The following is a 19406-nucleotide window of genomic DNA, read 5'->3' as shown; positions in this document are numbered from 1 at the left end:
TTACGCGGTACTCCGATGCGGCGGATGTTGGCGGCTTTGGCCTGTACTGGGACGGGCGGTGATGCGTAGAGCAATGGCCGGCATATTGGCAGAAAGGGGGCCGTAGCATCGCTTTCTTGGAGTTGTTTCCGTTGTTGGGGACAGTCACGGTGTGGGCGGGTGCATTGGCACACAAGAGGGTGTTTTTCAGAGTGGACAACATGGCTCTGGTACACGTGGTGATCAGGCAGTCGGCGCGGGACCTGCAGGTTTTGAAGCTGATGAGAGTTTTTGTGCTGCGCTGTTTGGAGAATGACATTATGTTTCATGCGCGCGACGTTCCGGGAGTGGACAATGACATTGCGGATGCTTTGTCTAGTGGCAGAGGTTTAATGGGCTAGCCACGGCGGCGGAGACGGTCAAGACGTCGGTCCCGAGGGAGCTCTGGTCAGTAGGAGACGCCGAGTTGTTCAGCTGGTGAGGGCATCGGTGGCTGCATCCACGTGGAAGGCATACGCGCAGGGGTGGTAGGAGTTCCGGCGCTCGGTGCGGTAAGGCACGGGGATCCCTGGCAGCGGGAGGAGCAGGTGGGATGGTTCATGCTGATTCTGATGGACAAGGGTCTGTTGCGGGTGACGATTGAGGGCAAATTGGCGGCGGTGGCGTTCATGGGGAAGTTGTGGTGGGGGTACCCCCCATCGGCGGGTGAGTTGGGGGCCCGATTGCTGGAGGGGTGGGCGAGGGAGAGGGGGGCGTGGGTGGCGCAGGGTTGGCCAGTCACGTGGGCATTGCTGGGGGCTTTGATTGGGGTGTTGCCGTTGATGTGCCGGAGCGGAAGCGAGGCAGTATTATTTTCCACGCTCATGTCCTGGCTGTTTTTTGGAGAGTTTCGGGTGTCGGAGTTGGTAGGCTCGAAAAGGGGCCGGGGACTTCTGTGAGAGGACGTGGATATGTGGGACCGGGAAGTTGCGGTGCGTTTGCGGCGCTCGAAGACGGATCAGAGGGGGGTGGGGACATGGGTGGTGCTGGGCCCGGTGGGGCATGACGAAGTTTGTCCGGCGGCGTGGGGCCGGCGGTTGGCGGCAGATTGGAATGCGGCGGACGATGTGGTTTACGGGCGAAGGGATGGTGGCAGGGTGACAGCGGCTCAGGCTTTGTGAGTTCTGCGGGACGCCCTGCGGAATATGGGTGAGTACCTGAAGGCCTTTGGGACGCACTCGTTTCAGATCGGGGCGGCGACAGAGGCAGCGCGGTGTGGTTGGGGGAAGGAAGAGATCAAACGGTTGGGGCGGTGGATGTCCAATTGCTATAGGTGATACATCAGGATGCGGGGTAGAAGAGGCGCTCTGAGCTTGTTGGTTCGCCCTCTGATATGTGTGTCTTTTCAGGTGCTGTGGCGGGGCCGGAGGTGGACAGCCTGAACATTTTCATTGTGGGACACTCATTTGTCAAGCGGGCAGAGAGGGCTGAATGGGACAGGCACCGGAAGCTCAACCTGGATTCGGATGACAGTTTGTTTAGATGTCACTGGCGGGGAAAGGGGGGAATGCGTTAGCACGAGTTGATGCCCTTGCTGAACAATGTGATTGGGGGGGGTCTGCCCGTTTGTGTTAGTTATCCATCTGGGCGAAAATGACCTGGTGCAGTGTAAGGGTTTGGCACTGGTCAAGCAGATGAAGAGGGACCTGTTGGAGATTAAGAGGAATTGGGCAGGTTGCCACTTGATCTGGTCAGAATTTATTCCGAGAAGGTTCTGGAAGGGGGCGGAGCACCCTGGGGCAATTGACAGGACGAGGCGGAAGATCAACAGGGAGATGAGGGATTTCTGTGCCAGGGAGGGGATAGGCAGGATGGAACACCCCGAGCTTAGGTATGGGGCGGTGTACTTTTTTAGGGAGGATGGAGTGCATCTCTCACGGTACGGGATGGAGCTATACATCGTACAGTTGAAGGAGGCGCTGGATGGGGCCTTGGGGGTGAGCAGGTATCCAAGGAGGTTGGAGTCCTATGGGGGGGTCAAAAGCCGCTAATGCGGCTTTCGAGTGGCACTTCTCCTAGTTCAGAAAGGGGGGTAGTTGGGGGTATTGAGGAGGCCTGGGTTGTTTCTGTAGGTGGTGGGGGACACTGAGGTCATTTACACTTGGTAGGCATGGGGGTATTGTTGGGGACGGGATGTTGTAAGATGTTGTATGATGTGGCAATGTTGGGGATCCGGTTACGGGTGGGGGTTGTCAGGCATTCACATATTTAGCTAGGCCTAGTTTTGTTCGGCACAAGCCAAGGTTGGGGAATAGGCAGGGTGCACCTGATTCAAATAACGCGGCCTTTATCACACCAATCCTGTGTCTGTGGTCAGTGCCCCCCCTATTGGTGGGCCCCAATGGGGATTTGAGGGGCAGCCGATCAACAGGAGGCTTGCCCCCACGGGTAGTTTTGGGGCCGTGGGGGGGGGGGCAGGGGTCACCGGAGACACAGCAGAGCGAGTTTGGGTTGGTTGGGCTGGGGGATGTTTCTTGGGCTACAGTTGGGCTGTTTTTGGGCTGGGGCTTTCATAAGCGGACATCTTGTGTCACTGGGCACCATTTTGGTGCAGTGACACAGCAGCTGGCATCAGGGCAGTGGGGGCACAAGTTTTTGCCCGCCCCTTAGTGAGTGGTTTTTTGAGGGTTTTTTGTGGGGGTTTTTGTAGTACTTGAAGTGGTTTTCTTGGATGATGGTGCACAATCGATAGGTGGTTATTGAGGGGCAGCTTGTTTGTTGCTGGATCAGGTGCTGGTGCTACGCTCTTCATTGACGCTTCTCCTAGTTCAGAAAGGTGGGTAGTTGGGGGTAGTTGAGGAGGCCTGGGCTGTTTCTGTAGGTGGTGGGGGACACTGAGGTGATTTACACTTGGTAGGCATGGGGGTTATTGTTGCGGACGGGATGTTGTAGGATGTTGTATGATGTGGCAATGTTGGGGATCCGGTTAGGGGTGGGGGTTGTCGGGCATTCACATGTTTAGCTAGGCCTAGTTTTGTTCGGCACAGGCCAAGGTTGGGGAATAGGCAGGGTGCACCTGATTCCAATAAAGCGGCCTTTATCACACCATTCCTGTGTCTGTGGTCAGTGCCCCCCCCCCTACTGGTGGCCCCAATGAAGGCAGGGGTCGGGACTGAAGCAGAGGGGCGTGGGCCCGGGCAGTGAAGCGACTTCCTCTTCCTCCGTCCGGTGTAAGTCGCACTCTATAAGAATTTTTTTTACATTACATTACATCACATTACATTCCTCCTCGGCTGGGCGCAGGACGATGCTGCCAGCCGCTAGCGGGAGCCGCGGGCCGAGATAGCGAAGCGTCGTCCTCGGCTGTTGCTGGTCGCTGGTTGCTGCAATAACGCAGACTAACACCCCCACACGGAAGTTCTTAGAGCTCTGAGTTAGAAAGGATAGTTTTAATACTGTGATTGTCCTGTGCTTATAGAAAGGAAAAATCACTATTTTTTTTATTTGTTTGCGCTGCTATTCAAGGCAAATTCACTGTTGGTGAATAACCAGTTCATTAGCATTGATTGAAAGCAATGGTATCTGTTTTTTTTCGAGTAAAGTTTAATTTTGGGAATGTTAGGCTCACCATGAGTTAATACCTGAGAGATGCTACTGCCACGCAATTCCCCATTATTTGACTTTTATTAGGCACTGTTGAGTCGCCCTTGCTCGTATTTTTTTCATCCACTGAATCAGAATGCTATTGGCCATGCATATATCCAATCAGTGTGTTGCTGGCTAAAAGTAGATGCTATACTATTTAGACCAGTAGAAAACCCTTATCTACTTATGAGCCATGGGTGACGGGATCACAGGTGGCGGTTTTAGAGGATGAGAAAAAAAGTGGTGGAAAAAGCAAATAAAACTGCTAACAAAAGTAAAGTAATAATATACCAAAGTATAAATTATTGACCAGGAAGCCGAGCCTATAGCAAAACTTTAAAACAACGGGGCAAGCCCAATATGAAACAAAAAGTTAGGACCTTGCCAAACGAAATACGATAGGAATACAATGGAAAATGTTACTAAATATTACATTACAAGTAACAAAAAAAATCAGCATTCTTTTAAAGTAGTGACTCAAAAATGAAAATTGTGACGAGATTAAGGATGGCGAATAGGCTCCCACCTGCTGAGTGTGAGAAGTTGACCTTAAAGGAAAGAAACAATCAGATATGGACATTTGTAGCTGGCGAAGCTCACAGAACTAGTGGCGACCCCAGGTGCATATAATCCCAGTGCACTTATTTTGCACTGTTCAGGTGAAAAAAGGTTATCAGGCACTACCTATCTAATTACAGGAATATCATGATAAAAATATAAATTACCAAAATATCCAAATGTTTGTATATGTAGTCAAGTATATATATCTAATCTACTATCTACAAGGCACGAATATGAGGGGTTAAGAATAGTAAATCGCAATTTACTCACATGCGCTTTCTTCGCTATTTCGGTCCTCGAGATTTCAGTTATTATAATCTTGTAAATCGATATTCAGTATGCAGTATTCCAGGTAACAACACAGGGTCGGCGCTAGTGCCTACCACATTATTGTTAGGTCGTTTGTGCTACTTATGGCACCGTTTATCGTTCTGCCAGTCCTATGTAGTGCATGCGGGCTAACCCGACCTTGCCATGTGAACTTTCACTCGCCAAACACAACCGCGCACTGCTGGAAGCTCAGCAAAATGCCAGACCACGGTGAATCCATATGCGGCAAAAATATTCATAGGAAATATGTGACTTTTGAAGTAATTCACATACTGTGCTATAAGAAATGGCGTCATCTGTGGCATATAACTATGTGAATGTTTTAGCGACAAATGTGTTATTTATACCCACTTATTTGACTAATAGATTATCAAAACACCTCCAAGAACGTATTTTGCGTTTTCCATTACAGTTGGCAAATAAAAACAAATGTGCCTGTCCATGCTTCATGGCTGTGCAGGGACGTCTGGAAACTCATCCACAAGAAACGATCTGAAAGAATGGCACTGATTATTGTGAAAGGGTGTTTATTTATTGCACTGCATAAAAGAAGGTTTCACAATTCGATGGATTATCTGTATAGCAGCGCTGTTGTTTGTATATTCATGGCGGAGCTAGAAGTCACATGAACCTGTTTATTGTTCATACTTCAAGCAATAAGCCATCTGTGGTAGGCCATTTTCTGCTGCATGTTTATAGGCGAATATGTTTATATGGCTTCTTTCACCTCACATGCATATTTATTGCAATCTGATTACCAGACGGGTTTGTTTTCAACGGTACTGTATAGCTATGCATTTATGATGGGATTGTACATAGTTTCTGTGAGCATTTTCCGGCTTGCTATTTGCTTCAAACACGTTCCTTGTTATGGTCTGGCTTGTCGGCGCAGCTGTCACCAAATTATTATGTGAGCATATAGAAGAGGGGGTTTAGCTCTGCCTGCATGTTGGGAGCCAGGTATACATGATTTGTTTGGTCAGAAGGTGTGTGCTTCTCCCAAAAAAAGTGCTTGCCCTCCACACAGCTGTGATCATTTTTTTTATTTTTCCAGCTGTCTGAGTTTGAACGTTCAGGTGCTCACACATGACATTATAATAATATGAAAAGCGCATTAGATAACTATCAGCTAGTTGCATCAAAAAAAAAATCTGCTCGCAAAGGGTCTGCCCCTTTGGGACCGGTATTTTTGCATTAGGAATGCATCATCCCAAATGCAAAAATCGCAAATAGAGAAATCGCTAAATTGCCATTATTTGCATTCAAGGAATCTCAAATTGAGATTCCTTAAATGCAATGCATGAAAGTTTTAAAAATAGCGAATTCGCTAATAGGGCACCCAAATTACCATGAAGTACAACTTCATGGTAATTTGCAAAAACGTTGAAAAATGCACTAAAGTGCATTTTTCAAAGTTTCATGTTGCGCACACACATGCCCTAAGGGCATGTGTGCGCCCAACATATGTGCACAGATCAATTTCAGGGGTGCAACAGGGTGTCCTTTGGACACCCCTGCACCCTTGAAATCGCAATCTCAATTTGCGATTCGCTAATTGCGAATCGCAAATTGAGATTGTCTTCCCATTCATTCCTATGGGCCTCTAGGCCCATAGGAATGAATGGGGAGGTATTCCTTAATTGCGACTCACAATTTGTGAGTCGCAATTAAGGAATTTTAAGAAATCGCTATTTTTTTAGTGATTTCTTGTTGTATTCCATGTTGCCATTCCTTAATAGCGAATCTGTATTTTTCGCTATTAAGGAATCGCAAATTGGGTTGTTGATGCATCTGGGGGTATAGGCCTATAGGCATTGCCAATGCTTGTTCTGTTTTAGTGTAACATGGTTTACATACAGGCTATAACAAGTACTCTGTACTTGCTCTGACTTTGGTACTTTCAGACATTAAAAATAAAGGAGGAATGCATTTAATTTCTCGAATCCACGTATTTATTTCCAATGACATTTGATTTTTACCCTCCCAACAAAGCTGCAAGATGAACCAAACATACAGAAAAATGAAGCTGATCATGAAAGAATTCAGAAAGACGTTATCGTGAAAGATAGAACACGAAGTAGTAAAAGCATGAGTTAGTGAACAGATTATGATGCACGTAAGATTGCAAAATGTTTTGTCTACCCTGAAATGAGCACAGTAGTGCACGTTACACGGAACAAGCTAAAGCAATAGACATTTAGGAGCCGATTACGATGAAGCCAGTAAGCCTTCCTGCCTGCATCATAATGGGCCTCTCTGTTTATTTTCCAACCGCCACATTATGATGCTGTCAGTCGGAGAGTAAACTGGCCGATCAGTACGGCTGGCTTGCAACGGGCTCACGGAGCAAGTTGGCCAGTCAGATCGGCTCATATTCGCAAAGTGCAGGCCTTTTGGCCCTTGGGATTATGATGCACAGTTTCAGTCATGGTTTCCATGTTGGCCTGTCTGGCATGGAAACCATGTTGAAAAGTGTGTTTGGGGGCCCCCCTTGTGCGTGCGGCCTCCGGTTGGGGGACGAGGGGGCACGAGGTGCAGGGACGAAAAACAACTCCCATTTTTCAATGGATGAACAACACCTCCAATTTCTCAATGGGAGCTTGTGTTATGGCCGGTTTGTGGAGTATGTTACCGAACAGTGTTGGGTCGCATTGTGATTACCCTGTCACGACCACCGCACCGGAGGTCGGTTGGTCTTGGCACAGAGACGTTGTCGGGCAGACACAAGTCCAGCCAACATCATAATCAGCTCATTCAACTGAAAACCACTACTGTATCAGTTGTACGTGTTTCCTGTTGACTAGATTACTCACTTGTTGCAATATCATCATTTGTAGACCCCCTAGGGTTAGGAATATGACGTATTTGGACAAGGAATCACGAATAATTTAAGGCCGTCTGTATTCAGTTGTCAAAGGGATACTTTATGCATCCATGTTGCTTTTTGTTCCTACAGAAAGAAAGGACAAGAGCCTCAGTACCCAGAGCATGACTCACATGGCTGCAACTGCTCCTACTGGCACTTGTAATTAACAATGTGTCCCTCCCAAGTGGTTCCCATTCACTTTTGGAATTTTTTAAACTTTATAATTTCGGGGCGATGGTTGAAATTTTCGATGCACTCAGCTGCATTGGGAATGTCCAAAATCATGGTTGTATCCAGAGGGCGATAGAGAAAGAAATGAAGTCTTATTTAGTACACCAACATGTATATAAGCCAATCATGTGTGACGCTCCATTGTTATAATGGGTTCCTGCACCTCAAGTAGCTCCATTAACTTAACACTGAATCAACTAGAGGAACTCAATATGCATTGTTTGAACTCATTGACCTATGGATAGAATTCTGGGAAGAATACATCGCAGATGCACATGTTGAAACTCACGCATGCTGGTTAAACGTGGCAAGCCCTCATCATTAAAGAAAAATGTATAACCCCATAGTTAGTATTTAAGTTGCAGCAGTATTGTCATAGGTGGCCCTCGCGATACAGCACCTGAGCCCGCGTTGCACTCCTTCGGTGCAGGGCACTGTAGCGCTGTAAACGTGCCACCTCACTTCGACCACATTCTAGGGCGAGTACGTTTTCGGGAAGAGTGTTGACAAGACATCATACTTCCTTTCTGTCGATAGGTACGTCGAACTGTTGCGGCTTGCATTGTTTTGGTAAGTGACACCAATTGGGGTTTTTCCCAGGAGTGTCAATGTTAGCTGATTCACAGCGAGAGCCTCAATTGCTTCCGAAGAGCTTCTCTGACCCCTCTCCCACTGGGCTGTTTAACCCTTTATTGCCTATAATAAAAAAAGCGAGGACTCCAGAAATTACCGTTTATTTTGAATTTCACAACTCTGCTTTTGGAGAAGGACAGAGGATACCATCACATATTTTTGTGTTTTTTCAAACTGCAGCTTGTTGCATTGTAGAGCTTGTAGTTTTATTTTTACCAGTTTCTTCATGGGCTCAAAATCCCAACATACAAAGTGCTGGTGGCTAAAATTCCTGAATTGGCCAATTGTCAGCTACATTTTAAAAATGTTACAGTTAGCTATGTTCTAAAATCTTACAAAGTCAAGTAGTCCGTTAAAAAAATGCCTGTTTCACACGTGAATTCCGATGTACACTATGCTCAAATATTTTTTGAGGGTTTACTCTTTCACTGACATCATGCACTTAAAAAAGCATTGCCATTATTTCACGTAGAGTACCAACAGAATAAAGATACAAAGGCAATTTCAAACTCTCCGGTTACTTTAGCGGTTGGGTGGGTGTGGGAACCTTAGGGGTAAGTGATCCCAATCTAATTTTGTTATCTACAACATTGAAGGTCTTGTTTTCAAGGGGGCAAAACACCTAGGTAGTGCAGAGGGATTAAAAACAACACACCAAAAGGGGAAGTTAAAGTAGACCAAGATATTCCCTGCATATTTTTCAGCTCAGCTCTTCGATAAGTGTAATGGAGAGTTTGCCATTGGCTTGATCAATCATCGTGGGAGGCTCTGTTTTAGTGAATTTCTGTGGGATAGCTCAGACTGTAAATTCAATGCTGTCTCGGACCAGCTCTCATAGAGCTCATACAAACCCCAGGTGGTTTGACAAAAGGTGTTCAGTTGCACTTAAAAAGCTAGAATTGGCCCTCAAACCTGTGCGATCGGACAGAAACTTAATTAGCAGGGCTAGGGAATCCTATAAACTATAACTTAGGACCTGAAAACTTGCTATAAGACAATGAAACCTCGGACAATGTAACAGAGGCAAGCAATCTTCAGAGCAGCTGTAAATTCTGGTCTACCTTTAATTAGCCTTTTCTCAATAGGGGAGATCATGGCTTAGTTACCACACCTATAAACCCACAAGTGTGGGTTAATCATTTTAAGGAAATCGAAAATGTATCCGCATGTACTCTGGGGAGTATTTAGATGTTTTCATGGTGGGTGGCTCACATTTGGTCTTCTCCATAGCATTGATCAATCTAGCCATTTCCCAGCTGTCAAACAACAAGGTCTCAGGCCCAAATGGTATCCCAGCTGACCTGTATAAGTTCTTACCAGAGGTCTGGGCACCGGTTGTAACACAGACGATTACTTCTTCAGTCACTGTGAGAATCCCACATACCTGGTCAACATCAGTGACAGTCCCTGTGTTATAGAGGAGTGAAAGAATGGCCTTACTCTGCTACCGGGCATTTTTTTATTGGCACTGTTGTCAAGGTGGTAGATAGAGACATCCTAAATCAGTTAGCTGCTTAGATAAGGGCAGAGGGGAGTTTCTCTAATGTTCAATGTGGCTTTCGACCCCAGCTGGGCGCCAGTAATCAATTCTTAAGTTTACATATGATGATTGGTAAATACACTGACATCAGCCTCGGGTCTATCCATCAGACCTTTATGGCCCTCTCCTCAGTTTTTGACCGTGTGAACAGGTCAAAACTATGGGCTATCATATTATCTATGTGGGTGGTTGCAGATGGAGTTTTTTTTCTTGGAGGAATGACATTAACCAACACAAGCAATAGTCAGGTTTTGTAGTGATGACACTTGTACAGAGTCCTTTGAGGTAGCACGGGGGTACATCAAAGGTGCATATTGGCCTATTTATTTTATTTACTTTGTATAGTAGCAAATTAGCATCCTTTTTCTTAGGTAATGATGTCAATTACACCAAAGCGAGGACTCGTACCATCCCCACCTTATTATACGTGGAAAATGCCAATGCAGTGCTGATGCCCAGGACTACGCTGGAACTTCAGAAATGAATAGATTTCCTTTTTAGTCTATTTGCAGAGGCTGGATCTTTCGATCAACTTAGAAAAAAACATTTGAATTAATTACTGGGTCTAAATCAACTAAGAGCAGGAGATGGTCTGTGATGGGGCAAACACTTGATTGCAGGGGCTCTCGGTGTCCTCCTTTGGATGCCAAGTGGAACACCTTCCAATGCACTAGAGTGGCAACAGGGGCTTTTTCTGCCAGGTTAGGTAAGAAACCTGTTGGGATCAAGCTATAGCTGTACAATGCCAAATGTATGTCAATTATAGTATATGGTCGATATATGGGGGGGTACATAACTCCTCTCATTTGCAGATTGTGGAAAATATTGTTCTCGCAAACTGTTAGGTGTTCCAATGAGTATCGGAATCTTCACCAACCATCATGAATTGAGCCTAAGGTTTTGAGACCATCATTAAATGGTTCAAAATAAGGATGAGCCCAAAATGCAAACTCATTAGGTTGAATCTGAAGGCCTGCTTATCTTACCAAGCAGCAGCCGAGAAGCAGCACATAGTGGTTGTAAACGTGGAGCAGATTTCGACCTGGGGACCTGGGTAAAATTGACTGGTGGGCCTGAGGAGCAGGGGTAGGTGGGGCAGGTGGCTGAAAATGGCTGGTGTGCTCATGCCCTCCTGAGCAGGCTGAGTCATATCAGGCAGATGCTGAAACACATGTGTCACCAGGCACAGCTTGTGGGAAAAAGCCAGCACCATTGCTGTCAGTGCCACTTGAGGTTTGCTTTGCAGGACTCATCCACCCATTGTCTCTGGACCCCAACCCCTAAAAGAGCAGAATCATTGCCTATCTAACTCCACATTCCCGCTGGCCCTGGCAATAGAGCTTTACCACTGCCAGTAGTAGTCCCAGGCCCAGCAAACGCACAGTTTGATCGCGGCAAAACCAGGTGGGCCAAAGTCCGAGCTACGGGACCATGCCCCCATCTTGGTTGTGGAGCACAGCTGCAGCAGGGGAAAGCTAAAATTATAGACACTGACCGAATGCAACAAAATCTAGCCAATTACAGCTAACATTCAGCAGACATCTAGACTGAGTTCCAAACTGCACCCTTAAAGGAAAAAGGCAAAATCCTCAACCAGCATTGCCCCCTGCCTGACACCTGTAGAGGGAGAGGGAGACAGCAAGAAGCTAGTGGAAACCTCATGGGGCCTGCTAACCAGAGCTTCATGGAGGTGAACAAACAGGGCGTGTAAAAAAAGAATAGCATCACTCAAAACCAAAAGTATATTAAGGACCTGAAAGGAATCCTTTTCTAGCTGGTGACACAGAACACCAACAAAAAAGCTAAGGAAGACTGTGTGGGTGAATGCAAGCGTAGGAGGCTCCAGGTAGCCTCTTGAGGAGAAAGCTGTCCCCCTGTGGAAGCTGCCCAGCTAGGCTTGTGTGAGGGTTGTGGGGGGTCTAGTGTGCTCCTTCTTGTTCCCTTCTTGATCCACCACCACTTGCAAATCAGCAAGGGAGTGAGCCGTGCCTGGAAATCATCCTATATAAGGAGCGAAGTTTGGAGCACAAAAGATCCTAACCCAAGGGTGGTTATATAAGGCTCCATTTCCCTGTGCCATTATCAGTAATCCTCAGAAAGATACACCGCAAAAATGCTAAGAGAGCCAAAGAATGCCGACAATAATGCAGTCCAGGTGGACGAGGGGAGACCCGAGTGAAATAAGTGGATTTCAAGGCAAGAGTTGGAGGTAAGAATCTTCTTTTATTTTCAGATGAAGAAACACCCACAGGGAAAAGCCGCCACTCAACTCCAGGACTCCGGGCAACTGACTAGCGTTGCCCAGAGCGCTAGAACCGAACGGAGCGACAGAACATCAACAACAAGAAGCAACCCCTCGTGCTGAACCCAGCACGAGGGAGGACATATACTACAACTTCTCCCTCTTCACAACATTTCAAAGCAAGGAAAGAAAAGCAAGTAAATAAAAAGAAAGCAAATACATGTGAGCTGAGACATCAAAAACATTTTGAACTGAAACATGAAAATGAGTTTCAACTTAAAACATAATCATTAAACCTGACAGGTAACCTCCTACATCGAACAGATGGGGCAGAGGCTTGATGAGAAACCTCCCCAACAATCTCAGAATGAAAGGAAGAAGGAGAGGGAGACAAGAATGAAGTGGAGGGACCGGAAGAAGAAGGAGAGGAATCAGTTAATGATGCAGATGCATCTGACAATGAACAGGATGAAGAAGAGTTAGAAGAACATGGAGGATCTAACCAAAAAGACCAGTCACACTGATCAAATTGTTCTTTGGACAAACTTAATAAGGAGCGAGCCTGTGAGTCGGACAAATGAACCAAAGCTCTCTTGTTCCACCATCCTCTGCTGCCAAGTAAAGCAGAAGCCCTACTGACAGCAGTTACCTGAACTGGGGTAGAGAATTTAGAGAGCCCTTTAGCAACTTTTCTTGGATTTTTGATGAGAACCCACTCACCAACTTTTAAAACAATAGAAGTGAAACATTTACCTGAATCATGCCTGGACTTCATAAGAGACTGTTTCTGAGAGACTTTTTCAGATAGAGAAACATCAGAAGGTCGAAGGGTCTGAACGTTTTTCTCGGATAACCATGTAGGACACAATTTGGTGTGAACACTCCTATTTCTTAACAAAGAAAAGGGAGATATGCCAGTTGTACAATGGGGAGAAATGTTGTATGACCAAAACTTCTCTTCAACAAAATTCCTTACATCATTGTGGGAGGAGATGGCAGTTTGAACAGCATCTTTGAGCAGTCTATTGGCCCGTTCAACTAAACCGTTTGAAGTGGGCGAATAAAGAGCAACTTTGAAATGAACAACATCATGTTCCATTAAAAATGAGTCAAATTTTTCGGATACGAAATGGGAACCATTATCGGTAACTACAACAGAAGGACAACCTTCAATGATGAACAAATTCCGCAAAAATTTGATGGCATTGGCAGAGGAGGGAGAGTCACAAAACATGTGGTACAACCATTTTGAATGATAATCAATAAGAAGAATGACATACTTCATGTCATGGGGAAGGACATCAAATGGGCCAGAAAAATCCAACCCAACCTTTTCCCAAGGTTTAAGTGGAAAAGGAACAGGATGGAGGGGCGTACTAATGAGTTTCCATTTCTTATCTGAGAGCAAACATTCATTGCAGGAATCAATGTAAAACTTCACCTGGGACTCAATAGAAGGCCACCAATAATGGGATTTGATGAGTTGAGATGTTTTTGTTATACCTAGATGCCCTTGATGTGAAAATTTAATGATATCGGGTCTGACATCAAAAGGCGGAACAAAAACATCATGTCTCATAATTAAATTGTCAACGAGAGAGAGTTCAGAAGAAATCATGGAGAAGGCTTTTAGCTCATTAGACAATTTTCTACTCCCAGGCCAGCCCTGAGAAATGTATTGTGCAACCAATTTTAAATTGTGATCATTTTCATATGCTTTGGACCAAGAATCCTCCGTAATGTAAGGGCACAATTTGGTGGCGTCAAGGGTGGCAACTACACACTCAACGTCACCAATTTCTTTAAAATCAGAAGCATTATTGAGTAACATACGAGATAAACAGTCAGCACGGACATTTTTGCCACCTGAGATGTGCTTAATATTGAAGTGAAACTCATGTAATTTGGACAAGAGCCTGACAAGTCTTGAGGAGGCTTTACCTAGGCCATCCCCATTGAGAAGTTGAGTGAGAGGCTTGTGATCGGTAAATAAATCAAATTCCTTACCCCAAATGTAGTTTTTAAACTTTTAAATTGCCCAAACGCAAGCCAATGACTCTCGTTCAATGGTGCTATAGTGGGTTTCAGAATCCTGAAGTCTTCTGGAAGAAAAAGCAACAGTGTGTTCTCTACCAGAAACCCACTGACCCAAGACAGCACCTAAACCAGTCAAACTGGCGTCAACCATGATGAAACACTTGGCAGAGTCTTGAAAGGGATGCAAAGCGGGAGCACCCACAATCATGTTCTTGACATGTGCAAAAGAGGCATCGATCTCTTCCGACCAAGAAAATTTGGAACCTTTGCGAAGCAAAGAACGAAGGGGTTCAACAATTTGAGCATAGCCTTTAACAAAACGGGCGTAATACTCTGCTAAACCCAAAAAAGAGCGGAGGGCGTCCTTGTCTTTGGGAGGGGAGGCATGAGAGATAGCCTCAATGACAGAGGACTTGGGTTTTATGCCTTCGGGAGTTAGAGTGTGACCTAAGTATTCCAGGGATTGAGAGCCAAATTTGCATTTGTCAGCCCTGACAGTCATGCCAGTTTCATTAAGCTTGCTCAAAACAGAAGATAGGTGAGACAAGTGAGAATTCCAATCAGGTGAAAAAACCAAAATGTCATCCTGATAGGCCTGCACCCCGGGAACAGACTCGAAAAGGTGATCCATTATTTTTTGGAAAACACTAGCTGCACTAGCAAGTCCAAATGGAAGTTTCAAATATTTGAAAACACCAAATGGGGTCACAAAAGTGGTGAGATCTTGAGAAGATTCAGTGAGGGGTACCTGATGGTATGCCGAGCGCAAGTCAATAAGCGAAAAATATTTGGCACCACCTAGGTTGGCAAGTAGATCGTGAATTTTGGGAAGGGGATGGCAATCAACCAAAATATTTTTGTTTAGGGTGCGAAGGTCGGCACATAGCCTAACCTCACCATTCTTTTTGCGAATGATAACAATGGGCGAAACCCATTCGGAAGAGTCTGAAGGTGCAATAATACCATACTTTTTAAGAGAAGTGAGCACAGATTTAAGCTCATCCCTGGCACTGATAGGGACAGGACGGACTTTATGAACAATGGGTTGAGCAGAGGCTTTCAGCGTAATCTCATGTTGAAAACCTTTGACAGTACCTGGTTGGTTGGAAAAAACATTGGGGAATCTGTCCAAGATTTTAAATTGTGATCATTTTCATAGGCTTTGGACCAAGAATCCTCCGTAATGTAAGGGCACAATTTGATGGCGTCAAGGGTGGCAACTACACACTCAACGTCACCAATTTCTTTAAAATCAGAAGTATTATTGAGTGACATACGAGATAAACAGTCAGCACGAAAATTTTTGCCACCTGAGATGTGCTTAATATTGAAGTGAAACTCATGTAATTTGGACAAGAGCCTGACAAGTCTTGAGGAGGCTTTACCTAGGCCATTCCCATTGAGAAGTTGAGTGAGAGGCTTGTGATCGGTAAATAAATCAAATTCTCTACCCCAAATGTAGTTTTTAAACTTTTCAATTGCCCAAACGCAAGCCAATGACTCTCGTTCAATGGTGCTATAGTGGGTTTCAGAATCCTGAAGTCTTCTGGAAGAAAAAGCAACAGTGTGTTCTCTACCAGAAATCCACTGACCCAAGACAGCACCTAAACCAGTCAAACTGGCGTCAACCATGATGAAACACTTGGCAGAGTCTTGAAAGGGATGCAAAGCGGGAGCACCCACAATCATGTTCTTGACATGTGCAAAAGAGGCATCGATCTCTTCAGACCAAGAAAATTTGGAACCTTTGCGAAGCAAAGAACGAAGGGGTTCAACAATTTGAGCATAGCCTTTAACAAAACGGGCGTAATACTCTGCTAAACCCAAAAAGGAGCGGAGGGCGTCCTTGTCTTTGGGAGGGGAGGCATGAGAGATAGCCTCAATGAGAGAGGACTTGGGTTTTATGCCTTCGGGAGTTAGAGTGTGACCTAAGTATTCCAGGGATTGAGAGCCAAATTTGCATTTGTCAGCCCTGACAGTCATGCCAGTTTCATTAAGCTTGCTCTAAACAGAAGATAGGTGAGACAAGTGAGAATTCCAATCAGGTGAAAAAACCAAAATGTCATCCTGATAGGCCTGCACCCCAGGAACAGACTCGAAAAGGTGATCCATTATTTTTGGGAAAACACTAGCTGCACTAGCAAGTCCAAATGGAAGTTTCAAATATTTGAAAACACCAAATGGGGTCACAAAAGTGGTGAGATCTTGAGAAGATTCAGTGAGGGGTACCTGATGGTATGCCGAGCGCAAGTCAATAAGCGAAAAATATTTGGCACCACCTAGGTTGGCAAGTAGATCGTGAATTTTGGGAAGGGGATGGCAATCAACCAAAATATTTTTGTTTAGGGTGCGAAGGTCGGCACATAGCCTAACCTCACCATTCTTTTTGTGAACGATAACAATGGGCGAAACCCATTCGGAAGAGTCTGAAGGTGCAATAATACCATCCTTTTTAAGAGAAGTGAGCACAGATTTAAGCTCATCCCTGGCACTGATAGGGACAGGATGGACTTTATGAACAATGGGTTGAGCAGAGGCTTTCAGCTTAATCTCATGTTGAAAACCTTTGACAGTACCTGGTTGGTTGGAAAAAACATTGGGGAATCTGTCCAAGATTTGTTTGATGTCTGACTCATGATCATTAGTGAGAAGACAAACTGAAACAAAAGGTGGAACAGGAGAATAACCTTCAGGAGGATCACCCACTCTAATGGGATCATCCGAACCAGGAACTAGGAAAATACCCATCTTGGCGAGATCTTGCCAGCCAAGTATGTTGGGACCCTTGGTCGCAACATAAATCTTTGTAATTATAGATCTGCCAAAACACTCTAGCCTATAGTTAAAGTAGCCAAGCATAATAATATCAGACTCGTTAAATGCTTTTGGACTAAGGTCAGATTTGAGCAAAGAAATGGAATTGTTCCATTTTTCATGAAAGAATGCTTCGTTGAGAATGGTAATTGGGGATCCAGAATCTGCCATGACTGTAACTTCAATGTTCCCGAATAGTGCAGAGCAGTATGGACCTTTGACCAAATTAGACGTATCGATGAAATTGCAATGGATAGATACAACCATGTCTTGGAATTCATCAATGCAATCATCCAAATCAGGACATACAATACTATTTACAGAAGGTCTGAACGACCTTTTGACAGATTTGCACATACCTTGGAAATGTCCTAATTTTTTACATAAAACACACCTTTTTCCTGAAGCAGGACAAGAGGGGTTATTGCCAATATGGGATTTAGAACCGCACCTGTAACAATAAGGGTTAGGATTTTTTTGAAATGGTCTAACAGACTTATTGGTTCTAACTAAACTAACAGAAGTAGAATTATCAAATGAAGAAGTATGAACAGAAGAATGAGATTGATCTTTCTGAAGAGCATTAGAAGTAGTGATGGATCTTTCGATGCTCTTGGCAATGTCAATAGTTTCTTGAAGTGTAGGCTTCTTGCAGCTCAACAGGCGTTGTTGAATCTTTTTGGAGAAACAAGCGAAAACGAATTGATCTTGAATGTAAATGTCGGGATTAGATTCAAATTCGCAAGTAGACGCCAAGATTCTTAATTGAGCAATGTACTCCTCAATGGATTCGTCTTCTCGCTGTTTTCTCTTAAAGAAGTGATGTCTCTCCAGCATTTCATTAGGTTCTTCACCATAATGTCTTGCGAGGCGAGATAAAGCTTCCTTATACTCGTCCCAATTGTCACCGGCATCTCCAGAGGGAGGAGAAGACCTTGGGAGATTTTCAAAGGTATGTTGTGCAGCAACTCCCAAGCAACCATATAAAATAGTGACTTTTCTCTCAGGCGTGAACTTAACTGCATCAATTGCTACAATATGGTTGGCAAAAGCTCTAACCCACTGACGCCAAGGAATAGTAGGAAATGATAAAACCAGTTACAAGTGCTCAAGAAATAATAGGCATGAATTAAAGCTTAAAAGAATAGTTGACATGCAGGCAGAGGTGTGCCTGTCACCGAAGGAGCACACACAAGAAATAATAAATTTTTGTCATATATGAAAAATGTGGCGAAAATACCAGTATTTGATTCCTCAGTATGAAGAAATGACAAGCAAACGAAGCGAAGGTCGCGCTGTAGCGTCAAATTCCAGGAAACTGACTCCGTGTGAAGATTAGCGCGGAGCGTGTAGCTGTAGCTAGGCAACCAGCTAAAATGGCTGCCATGCGCAAGCGTGATGACGTGGAGGCGTGATGAGGTGGAGCGCTGGAGCGTCGAGTGTACGAGCGTCAAGTGCGCGTAAGGGTTGATGACGCGCAGGAGCTGATGACGCTGAAGAATGCTGCGTACTCACGGGCTGAAGCTCGAGCTCGAGGCAAACCGTCACCATCAATGGGGAGCTGCAGGGAAATCCAGGAAAACCAGGCAGAAAGCAAGCTACCGTCGGCTTGAAGTGCAGGTAGATGCGTAGTTTTTGAAGAATAAAGAAGCGCCTGGTCGGAGTGAGAGGGCAGGCATGGAGGGATCGTCCGAGTATCTCCTAGTGGGTGTTCAGTAGGTTCAGGACCCGCTCTTCGCCAAATGAAATAAGTGGATTTCAAGGCAAGAGTTGGAGGTAAGAATCTTCTTTTATTTTCAGATGAAGAAACACCCACAGGGAAAAGCCGCCGCTCGACTCCAGGACTCCGGGCAACTGACTAGCGTTGCCCATAGCGCTAGAACCGAACGGAGCGACAGAACATCAACAACAAGAAGCAACCCCTCGTGCTGAACCCAGCACGAGGGAGGACATATACTACACCGAGTCAGGGCAAGAAGAAGGCCCTAAAGAGATCAAGAACGCCCAACCCAAACTCCACAATATGTCCGGAGGAAGAAGAATCAAAAGAACTAGAAACAGCATCACTGAAGCCAAAACCAAAAAAGGGTTGGTACCTAATGGTGCCCAAAGGAGAAGGTCATACAATAACAGATGTACCAATTCAGAAACACACAGAGAAAGTAAAAACAATGGCAAATAAAACATGCCCAACTTTTCCTCAACTGGGAATCAGATTAGGGACAGATAGCCACCCCTTAAACAAGGCAAACACACATGATACTTTCATCCTAGTTACAAGATACAACAAGTACAAGCTCCCTTATAGCACAAACAGAAGTGTGTAAAGTCAATACATCATTGTCATTTTCAACCTTGAATCTCTCAATCGTTAGCAATTTTGACTTTTTCAATTCAAGCTCTGACCCAGCTAACAACAAAGGTCAGTTTAAGAGTCTTGAAACATGGGATCATCCATTGATTACATTCATGGAAACAATATTCACCATGCAAGGTGAAGATGCAAAACCAACCCAAACCCCAGTACCTTTATTACAAGGCTAAAGCCG

This window comes from Lissotriton vulgaris, chromosome 12 (assembly GCF_964263255.1).
Source record: "Lissotriton vulgaris chromosome 12, aLisVul1.2, whole genome shotgun sequence".
NCBI classification, from domain to species: Eukaryota; Metazoa; Chordata; class Amphibia; order Caudata; family Salamandridae; genus Lissotriton; species Lissotriton vulgaris.
This window is presented reverse-complemented; position numbering follows the sequence as displayed.